At 33.8% G+C, this 11850-nt stretch overlaps 1 pseudogene; it reads right to left on the bottom strand.

Annotated features, from left to right (window-relative positions):
* Positions 1–429: 429 nt before the first annotated feature.
* On the bottom strand, positions 430–9889 carry LOC139840792 (histone deacetylase 19-like; annotated as a pseudogene).
* Positions 9890–11850: the final 1961 nt, after the last annotated feature.

The raw sequence follows: 11850 nt of genomic DNA, 5'->3' as shown, positions 1-11850 counted from the left end.
TTCTTCAACCTCCGCCGTTGTTTTGATTATTCGGTCAACACCGGCGCCAATTAAACCGCCTTCTTCAACCTCCCCCGTGGAAGAAGTCTGGTTTTTTTTATGTCGCTAATGAATGATTTTGTGAAACCCCTATTTCATTATTCTCTACCTGTGTGTTTTAGGATTGTTAGGGGTATTATTGAGTGATTAGTGTAAATAATTGATTTATTACCTAATATTTTTAGTGGATGATTAATAATCGCTCGAATGATGATATTTAAAGACAATCTTCAACCATGATAATACCAATTTTCCTCCGAGACAACAAAGAGCCTTGATCAAACGGTCATTAAGAGACACATGAACATCATTAACCATATCTTTTTTTCACAAATTTTATATCTTTTTGGCAAGTGGCAAAACCGTATAACTTACCAACAAATTAAATATTTTTTCAACAACAGACATCATAGATATCACAACGGTTTACCAGCAACGCATACGCCACATGAAAAAAAACAAAAATGCAGTCTGGTAATTAAACAAATACAGAAGCGCAGACAGAAACACATACTTGCCTTTTGAACACAGTATATTTACATATTCCATAAGAAATAGTGATATTGATAGCTGGTCTGTATTAACCAAATGTGATCTGCAGCTGTTTTAGTACAAAATTTCGGATTAAAAAATCTTTGTACTTCTAATGCACCTGCTTTCCATGCTTCTGCTTTATTTGTTATGGACTTTAGGGCCTCATGATAGAAAATTAAAGCCATATGAAGACAACTGCATATGAAGATGCATTTAGAAGGTTATGTTTCATGACCCAGTATTTTATTAAGTTATAAGTAATGACTTGTGATAAAGATTGTTGACATGCCATGTACCTTATAGTTGCTCGATGTGGGGATGGTTGAAAGTTCATTCCTGAAAATTCCTTACAAAATCAAAAACACACTTACATGAAAATCAAAGCAGTCAAAACAAAAACAGAGCTGCGCAACATATTAATCTATATCCTACGATTCTAACACACTAACAAATATCAAAAGTTAATTCATCATATTGAAATTGGTCTAGTGCATTGGAGTTATAGTTGTCAACCATCAAAAATATGAAATAAATAACTGGAGGTGTTTGACAATGTTTGGTTTCTTGAATTATGGGCATAATTTTTTTTAAAAGTGATTATAAGTCAAACAATGTTTGGTTTCTTGAATTATGGGCATAATTTTTCTAAAAAGTGATTATAAGTCAGTTTTAATAGTTTACAGGCTTATGGCATAAGCATTTGGGAAAGCAAACAACACTTAATTATAAATTTCTAACTTCAACCAAACACAATTAATTAAGATAAGAATATAAAGGGCGAGTATATACCTTAATTGTTTATATGAAGGAATCTATAGGTTCCTGTGGCCAATTCTTACTCATTTTCCTGTACGATAAGATGCATTATAAATAACAAAGTTAGGAAACATAGACAAATACTCGGTCACTGATAGGTAGCTGAGATATCGATAAAGCTACATTAAAAAAAATCACAACAATTAGATTATAAACTCAATTATAAAAACCAAATTGCAAAAAACCAGTCATAAACTTAATGGTAAAAACCAAAACATGAGCAGGAGAAAGGTGTTAGCAACAAAAACAGCATAAAGCAGATACCAGTTCATCGATAATTGCACTATGATGAGCAGCAGATGCAGCTAATACTCTACCGGTGGTAACATTCTGGGATGTCGACTCAGCTACATTTGAAAACACAACAGCTGAATTATAAAGTTCATCATAAATAAATTATAATCTCCTACAAATAAGTAAAAAACATAAAAAACTAAAACTATACCATTATCAACGACATTCTGATTAGAAGAGCCAGGCATGACTAAAGAAAACAAAAAAAACATAATATGAAAGGGACTAAATACAAATAACAGTAGGCATATGTAATAAAATCAACAGATATAACAAATTCATAATCTTAGTTACCTACAAATCACCAGCAGCAGGAGCAATTAGCATTTAAGAATACAAAGCAGGATCACCAGTCCTTCGATACAGCATTGCCTGTTCAATGGCAATCTTTCTAAAAGAAATAGAGAAAGTACCATTAGCATCAACAGAACAATCGGTAACAGTTATCGAGCAACATTCTTTCTTAGTCTTCTTTTTTTTTTTTTTTTTTGGAAGGCATTTATATAATCAGTACATAAAAAATAAGAACAGAGTCAGCTAATTAGAACAAAACACAATGACAATCAACTATTCAAACATAATCAATACGAACCCTGAAAGCTTGGTAGTTGGCAACCGACAAAAATAAAAGATAATCGAACAGTAAAAATAATAGTCAGTGGAGCTCCTCTGTGTATGTTGGTAGTCAGTAAATTCAAACATATTATTTTACATTTTAAGATTTAAAGTATGAGAGTTTGCTTACTCGGTTATTGTCTGTTGGAGCTCCGCTGTGTTTAAATTAAGATAATAGTCAGTGGCTGAGGTGTTTGACATCTCCGGACTACCTGTTGATATAAAATTATAAGTTATAGTTATGCTGATGTGCTTAATTGAAGTTCTGCTGATGTGATAACGTAAGAGCATAAATGGTTTCCTTAACCTCTAATTAGCATGGTTTTGTTTTGGACTACTAAATGATTTGTCATCAATTAGGAGGATAATTAGTTGTATATAGTGACTGCTTAGCCCCCAAGAGTGACTTATGTAATTGACTATTGTCGTTGCTGTTTGCATTAGCCTAGGCTATCGGGCTTGCAGTCAATTGATAGCTGAAATGGGTCAAACGGGTTCACTTTATTAAGCTCTCAAGCCCTGATCAATGTGCAGACTTAACAACAGGTATAAAGAGCTCCAATTTTATTTTCTTAATGTCTAAAGCTTTAAATGTTGCATTCAATATGTGAGGTTAATTCACACCGAGTCCATATCTTAAACTCGTGATGGCCAAATAGTCACATTGGTGGGTTGGGTCATGAATCAAAATGGCTATTTTTTTGGTACAGTCTAGTTCAATGAATTAATCTTTCCCATGAATAACTGTCATATGTGATCAAAATAATTATACCGTACATATTTGACCCGTTACAGATAAAACATGATAAGCCTAATCCGCCCAATCAGAGAAGTAAAAGGGTCAAGAATTGCATTGTCTAGATTTTGTGAACTACTTACTACCTTGTGCACCATTATGATTTGCACTGAAACTTTGACGTCCAGGCTTGTCATCTTCGTCAACATCCATATCATATTCATGACCACTCCATATGCGTGGTTTTGGCCGTTTCTCAATTGGCTCCTCCACCTATATTATATGTTATAAAAAGATATTAATTAATTACACGTTAACAATCAATCAACACTAGCGTGAATATAACTGAAATTGTAGAAAAACTTGCCTCTTCGGGGGCTTCTGTGACAGGTGGCGTCTTCTGAAATGGCACACTCGGAGAATGTGGTAATCTAGACAGTTGCTCCAGCAGCATATTCCTGTTTATTTACATTTTCAAAATCCATTTCATGAGGATCACATGTTCATTAAACCATAATAATGATAATCATAATACATAAAAAAGATAAAATAATTATGCTCGTATACATTAATAAAAACTTCATGTGACTTACAACCCATTTGACCCACTTGAGACAAAACATAAATTGATACATTTACAAGTAAAAGGATAAAGCTTGCAAACTTCAATGAATAATATACAACTTAAGTGTAACCTATAATAATATATACACTAAACAAACGGTATATGCTCAAGGCTGGACCCTCGGACAAACAATAGTCACATTTCACAATACAATCTTACCTGATTTTCTCCAAATCTTTCGGAGTAATTCTGGTTTTCAAGGGGACTCGGCTCAACATGAAGCGTGTAATCCGGCCCAAAATACTCGTAATACTCGTTATAAGGCAGCTTATTATCAGGTTCAACACCCACTGCAACTCTGTAATTTATTTATAAAAAAAAATATCAATCATCAATACAACTTCTTTATGTACATATACATACATATATAGATGCACACATGAAGAACAGAATACCTCATAACACCAGCACCGTGCCACATTACGGATTGTATAACAACCGCCACCTAAAACCATGAGAGGAATATTAAACGATCTGAGATACCTAAGGCAATCAGCGTGCCCTTTCACAGATAAATTGAAGCACCCAAGTCTATCACCAGCTAACGAATCGGCCCCACACTGAAGCACAACAGCATCAGGCTGATAAACTTCCATAACCTTATGAATAATCGGTCTAAACAAACTGCGGAAGCTATCATCATCCATACCATCATTCAAAGGAACATTCAACGCATAATACTTGCCCTAATTTGCACCAATATCTTTATATGACCCGTTCCAGGGAAAAAGTCGCCAAATTTGTCAAAAGAAACCGTCATCACCCTGTCTGCAGTAAAGAAAGCTTCTTCAACCCATCTCCATGGTGAGTATCAATATCCACATATAACACTCTCTGCATAATACCATCATTAAGTAAGTAAAACAACACCTACACTGTATAAAGCCCAATGCATACAATAGGATACAATAGCAATACCTAAACATACACATAAAATAGTTATATACATTGACCATACGAATAATACTCGGATACATATATATTTGGGCAATAAAACCCTAAAGAATGGAGTACCAAACAAGGATAGAAACAAGCATACATACCCTATGAAATTTAAGCAACTCAAGAATCCCCAAAACGATATCATTCCCATAACAAAAACCTTAAGCTTCAGATTTTTTAGCATGATGCAAGCCACCAGCCCAATTAATTGCAATATCAGCATCTTGTCTATTCAACTTAACTGCAGCACCAATTGATCCACCAGCAGACGCTTGACAGAAATAAAAAATTCCATCAAAAACAGGACAATCATCACCAACATTGAATCTTTTCAAGTGACGTGTATGTGTAGTTTACATGATTTTGGTATTAACATTGAATTTGAATCCGAGAAGTACTTCAAGAATAATTGAGCTTTTTCCATCAGACTGACCCATTGATAGTTTATATCTATATAACAACATCCAGAGCAGGTCAAAGGTACTATTGAGATAAAACACTCATCCCTTTAATACAGCAGCATGAAATCCAAACTTGTTCTTTCCCAAAAAAGTAACCAAAATAAATTGTTTTGCTTTTGCAGCAGCAGCTACACATGTAAAAGACAATAATACATGAGGTAAACCGACTTTCTTGAACTAAAACAACGTTTCAACGCACCAAGGTATTTCCAATATAAAGATTATACGCTCATACTCTAGCTATTCTTCTAGTAAAAAAAAGAAATAATAAATAAACAATATCAAGCTATGAGAAAAGCTAGCTGCAGCTAATTCAATCTTCAAGCTCCATATTGTTTTCTCTAATATCCTATATATTTCAATCAACATTTTTAGTATTCACAAACACAATAAGTTCACATAAAAAACGTAGTAAATCCAATGGAAAAAAAAAAAAAATCATTGATTTAATCATTCTTGAGAATACTGAAGCATATAAAATCATTGTGCTAAAAGCAAAGAAGACATTTTTATCTTGAATTTTAATCAAACACTTGGTGTGCATCATATGAGTGTTGATTAAACGAACATAATCTTCATGACAAGATCATTTAATCATCAGGCATGAATTAGTTAACAAAGATGCTATTTTTATATGTATTTTGACTATATTCAACAACAAAATCAAAATTCATTACCAACACTAAAAAGTAACTGCAAATTTCAACTTAAAGAACATAAAACCGAATCGCACAAAAGAGTGCGTAAGTCTACCAATAAATCTGTTAGAGAACAACAAATCATTACCATTTTTCGTTAGCGAACCCTAATTTTAATTTTGTATGGATACCTGCTTCGTGGTTTCTTGTGGATTTTAAATTCAGAGACTGAAGAGTTCATATACAATTGTATTTTGCAATTTGTACATCACAGAATGCACAAAAGTATCGATCTGCATCAGTGTGCAAACCCTAATGCCTCGTGTCTCCTATATCGATTTGAATATGCTAATTGTGAATAATTAAAGAAATCGCAAGTAAGTTTTTTTAAGGTGGAATTGAGAAAAGCTAAGAGAATTGTACGATTGAGGAGCGTGTTTTAAAGATGAGGATCGTATTTGGGTATACTAATGGTTTAGGGTTTTTTATTATCTGTAGTTTGATTTGATTTGATTTGAAGCGAATGAAAGAGATCATATAGAACCCCTCGTTTCCTTTTTCTTACCGTGTTTTTTTTCCTTACCTATGTATTTGTGTCTAACTAGTTGTGTAGAGCTAGCTTCGCGCCGGGAGTTCCGTTTTGATTGTGAGTTAAAAAAAAGTCTTGATCTATTTTGTAAAAAAGAATTTTTTTCGACATAACATTGAAGGGTTGTTCCTTTTGTGAAAGTTGCTTCTTTTAGCGTTCGGGTTTTATTTTAAAAAAAAAAGTTAGTAAAGTGGGGGTTCGATTTGTATTTTAATAAAAGTTAGGGGTTAAGCTTATGAAATTTGGGAAAAAATATACGTATAAAGTGGGGGTTCGATTTGTATTTTAATGAAAGTTAGGGGGTTAAGTTTGTAGAAATTGAATATTAGTAATAAAAAAAAAGTTAGTAAAGTGGGGGTTCGATTTGTATTTTAATAAAAGTTGGGGGTTAAGCTTGTGAAATTTGGGAAAAAATATACGTATAAAGTGGGGGTTCGATTTGTATTTTAATGAAAGTTAGGGGGTTAAGTTTGTGGAAATTGAATATTAGTAAAAAAAAAGTTAGTAAAGTGGGGGTTCGATTTGTATTTTAATAAAAGTTAGGGGGTTAAGCTTGTGAAATTTTGGGAAAAATATACGTATAAAGTGAGGGTTCGATTTGTATTTTAATGAAAGTTAGGGGTTAAGTTTGTGGAAATTGAAAAATGAATAGTACTATTCATTTCCCCTGACCTTTTAGATAGAGGTATATAATTTGAGGGGCAATTAAGGGAGATCATCGTTAAAAAATTGATTTATTTACTGAAATTTTTTATGGTGATTAACGATCGTTGGATTAAAGGGTATTGTAAAATAATTTTTTAATCGAACGGTGATTAAAGGGATTTCTCAATGATTTATTACCTAATAATAACTCTTTTTAAGGTATAAAGTGATATTTATATATATATATATATATATATATATATATATATATATATATATAAAATAGTTGATTTTATATCATAAATTTCTTAAATAAGAACTTGAGTTTATAAAAAAAAATCAAACTTCAAACTCAATTAATGTTACCAAGTCTTAATCAGCAAGGACACGGAGAAAAGAGCGGCCCAAAAAATGAAAACAAACCCTAATGTTAAAACATATCAGATCTTGACGAAACTTTGACCGATTTTGACCATCTTTGACAGACTTTGACCGAATTTTTAGCTTCGACCATTTTTGAGTCGTTTTCCAAAAAACGGGACGGAGAACCCAAAAAAAAGTCGCATCGGCCAAGTCGACCGACTTTTACAACACTGCTTTTTAGAGAGTTCCCAACATTTTGTAACTTCAAGACTCCTTTGAGAGCATTCCTCAATTAGCTTATGTGCAATTATAAAGTGTTCATTAAAGTCCATTGGGTTTGACATAACGCGCATAGATCCATATTTTTTTGGTACCAAACAAGCCGACAGTCTACTACGGAATGTGATGGGTGATCGCTAAAAATCGATAAACGTGTTTCGGGAGATTTTGAGTTAAAATTTGGGAAAGAAGAGATTATAGAGTGATGGGTGAGATTTACTTTTTTTTTTTTTTTTTTTGAACGGCAAGTTTGCATCAGTCCGGACCGAAGCCTAGTCATCATTTGCACACACACGCGTTCGGGCAGGAAACCCGAACCACACTCAGGGGATCCGACCCTTAAACCATCCCATACGGGGCAGGCGGACCAGCACTTAGTCCTGGAGCGGGTCGGTAAAACCTTCCCTTTGGGCCACCCTCAAGGAATTTCTTTCAAATAATATCCTTTGTAGGTGACGAGGCTCGAACCCGAGACCTCTAGCCCAGCGGGGGTGCTAGGCACCACCACATGTCCACTGAGCCAAAGCTGCGGGGATTTATGGATTTATGGTCGGCAAACACATTGATTATCTATAATGCCTTCATGGATTTATGGAGACTAGTAGTAGTTAGGCGAAGACCTGATTAGCAAGATGGCCAATATAAGATCATGTTTTCATCTTTGTGTAATACAGTATCTGGTATCTAATTGATGATATAATGTTAGAATCTTTTTCCCCTTTTAAGCGGTGTTTATAGACACATTTAACCCACAAAGTGTTTTTAAACGGATAAAATATACTAGAGGTGTACGGTAAAGAGAGCAATATTTCAACTTTTAAAGCTTCGTATCCCTAACCTACAAGGATCGCGTAACAAACATTAAACCATGCAATCATAGCCAAAGAATTTACTGTGAACCTTTATGAAGTCAAATGCCAAGTAAACTTGCATACTTACATAGAAGATAAGATAAAAATCCAAAATAAAGTCTTTAACTCGAATAATCGCCCATGTTAAGGTAAGTGGTGAAGACACTAATATCGCAAGTGATGCTCAATACTTGACTATTATTGTAAGTCTGCAATATCAGAAGAAAATATACAAACATACAAACCACGGTTCATATCAACACATTAACTAGTATAAAACTAGAAAGACCCGCCACCGTTGGTAGTAGTTTCAAATACTTCATCAACAAGGTCTTAAAATTTCATGATTTTATTGCTCAAATACAAACATATTCCTAAATGCAACAAATTCATGTTGAACAAATTCCTATAGACTCATAGCTTGTCTTCAAAAATACAACAAATTCCTGCTGACTCTCAAAATTTACAGCTTGATTAGATAGAGTCTTCCATCATCAAGAGAGGTACTGCAAATTTTAACAAAAAACTATTCATTAATATTATACTAGTACCAGAACATACATAATTGACTGCTCATAACAACAGTGATTTGTATCAAAAAAAAATATTATTATTGTTTAGAGAAATAAAACAAGACTTTCATCTTTCATTGTTACCGAGTAATTATTAAAAAAAGCCTACAAATTTGGCTAATATTCGATATATAAATGAGATTTACCTTATTGTAGTTGCCAGTTCGACGATTACGGGCTAGGTTTACCTGGCTGCAAATTAATGAAATTGAAATTAATAACTAGGAGTAATTATGTTACGTTAAATTAAGTTATATTCGATGAACAGATAAGATATACCTTCTGGTATAACGCTCTGTATGTAAAAACAGGGTGTCAAAACTTTTCTTCTCGTACGCTTTATCATCACGTGATGGAATTTGTGGCACAAGTATCAGGATGTTACACTTTCTTAAACAGGAGAAATCACCATAATCCATTGTAAACCTTTCAGGTGCCATAACTATGTCCTCAATTTCTTCGTCTGAAACTTCTTGATTTTCAACACGGAAATGCTTGAGATATTCCAAATAATACCTCTGACCAACAGACATATCTTTCCAGGAATGTATATACTCATCCCAAACGCCATACTCGGAGATTCGCAAATTATTCCAACACGCATCATTATGAACATGCCCATCTAAAACCCTCCATACGCGGTAATCTACAGCCCAATTACGTAGCGCCTCAGGGGAAAAAAAAGCTACCAAATCATACACTGCTTTTGTATTCTCTTCTAATGTAGCATCGTCATCATAATAACTGGCTCTACCCAGCTTTCGAAGATCACTAATGAGATTTGGATACGAGTACGTATTTTTGTACAAATGAGTATATGTGACGTCATAAGGCAACGTTCTAATTAGAGCTTCATCACCAAGATATCTTCTTAATGCATCTTCTGTCATAGGGTTAACACGCTTGACGATGAAATTGGACGGGTTATCATCAGGCCTCCCCACCCGAACAAATATATGTCATACGGGCGATAGTAACCGGAGCACAATTTTAACGCTTCATACCTAAAATCAACATGTATGATCGATGAATTGTACCTTTCCCATCCGCCGTCCCGTATAACTCGAATCCTTGACCTAAAGTTGGGAAGATATGTTGTCGAGAGTCTAGTGTGAATATCAGGACCTGCCATTTGAAACTCTAGATGCACCATTGGTGGCTGCAACAAAATTGCTATGAAGATTAATACGACTACCAACTAAGTAATCCTAAATTTATATATTTTCTTTGCTAACTTCAAACTATAATCAAAATTTCTTGAAACTTAGACCAACGTTAAAACGTCGTAGTTCAAATCTTTCTTCAAAATTTACTCTGTCTCGTGATTATTGTAAAATTAGTGACTCTGTGTCACATTAAAGTGGTAAAGAAGTATGAATTTGAAAAAAAAAAAAAGAACCCTAATCAGAGCTTTAAAGTTAACTTCATGAACGATCTACAAATTAGTAAAATCCACATAACCACATAGTGCAAATTAAAAGAAAAAACACATAATCGCTAACTAAAACTTTATAAACAACATTAATTTATGATAAACACGGTGACTGATTATTCAAAATCATCAAAATTAAACTTCTAACAGTTGAATAACGATTTATTAGGGTTACGTACCAGTGTAGTAGCCGTTGAGTTTCTCGAAATGCTATTCCGTCTCCAAATATGCGGTTCGAAGGGAGATAATGCCAATTGTAACGTGGTAGTATGAATTTGTGTGTATATAGATAGGATTATATGATATGATATTCGTATATATAAAACGCTATATATGTATGATTATATGCTGTATGTATATATCCAAAGGCTGTAAAAAGTATGTTCTAAGTTGGTGCAGAGTGCTAACTAGCAAAATTATGAAAATGAAACCGTCAATAGAGCCGTGCCAGCTGGCTGCCAGTCAAACTAAGTTTGATTTTTTTATTTTTATTTTTATTTTATAGAATTATTGTTATAATTTAGCAGTATATAACTACCTTTAGTGGTCAGGTTCTTGACTGTAGGCTATTGATAATTATTAGAAGATAAAAGAGAGGGAGAGAGTATATTCATATTATTTTTGGTGTGTAAAACTTACATACATATGAGGCTTATTTATAGTGCTTAAATCTACTGTACATACTTTACATAGTTAAGATTTGTTAAATACATTTGGCCATATGCATAAAGTTATCGGCCACATATTTGTCTTATAACACTCTCCCTTGGACGACAATTTTGTTTCATTAAGATCAACTACAAGTTACTGCCTCGTTAAAAACCTTGCTAAAGAAAAACCCAGCGGGATAAAAACTTTAGCCAAGGAAAAAAGAGTGCAGCATAAAGTTGACTCCCCCTCAAGTAGATATCGCTGAGTCATCACATCTTTTGAACTTGCCTCATGCCAATATTGTGAACGTGTGTTCTGAAGACAACAGTTGACAGTACTTTGGTATAAAGATCAGCAGAGTTGTTGATTGAACGTATCTCATTTTAATCCGGTTGTCTTTTATGAGATCTTGAGTATATAAAAGAATCTGAAGTTTTCATCTGAAACTCTATCATCTAAATCTTTTATGTACAAGTTTAGCCCCTGTGATTTTTCTACAGTCTCCTTCATGGTTTGCTCAAACCGTTATTTCAATTCCTATTCCCTTTCAGTCCTTTTCTGAGCCTTACCAACATACCATTCTTTTCCATCAAACTTATGACCTTTAAGACCGTCTATGGTTTTAGCGCCTCGTCAGCATTTATGTTTTGTTCTGTCACTTTTGATACCCTTCTTTCATTTCATTTGTACTATGCAAGCTGAATTATCTTCATAGATAGTTGTTGGGCTTTTATAGCGTTCTAGTCCACAAGAATCAATAATGAATTG

This window comes from Rutidosis leptorrhynchoides, chromosome 4, assembly GCF_046630445.1.
Source record: "Rutidosis leptorrhynchoides isolate AG116_Rl617_1_P2 chromosome 4, CSIRO_AGI_Rlap_v1, whole genome shotgun sequence".
Classification (NCBI taxonomy): Eukaryota; Viridiplantae; Streptophyta; class Magnoliopsida; order Asterales; family Asteraceae; genus Rutidosis; species Rutidosis leptorrhynchoides.
Note: the sequence above shows the minus strand (reverse complement) of the source record. Positions and strands in the feature narration are given on the sequence as shown.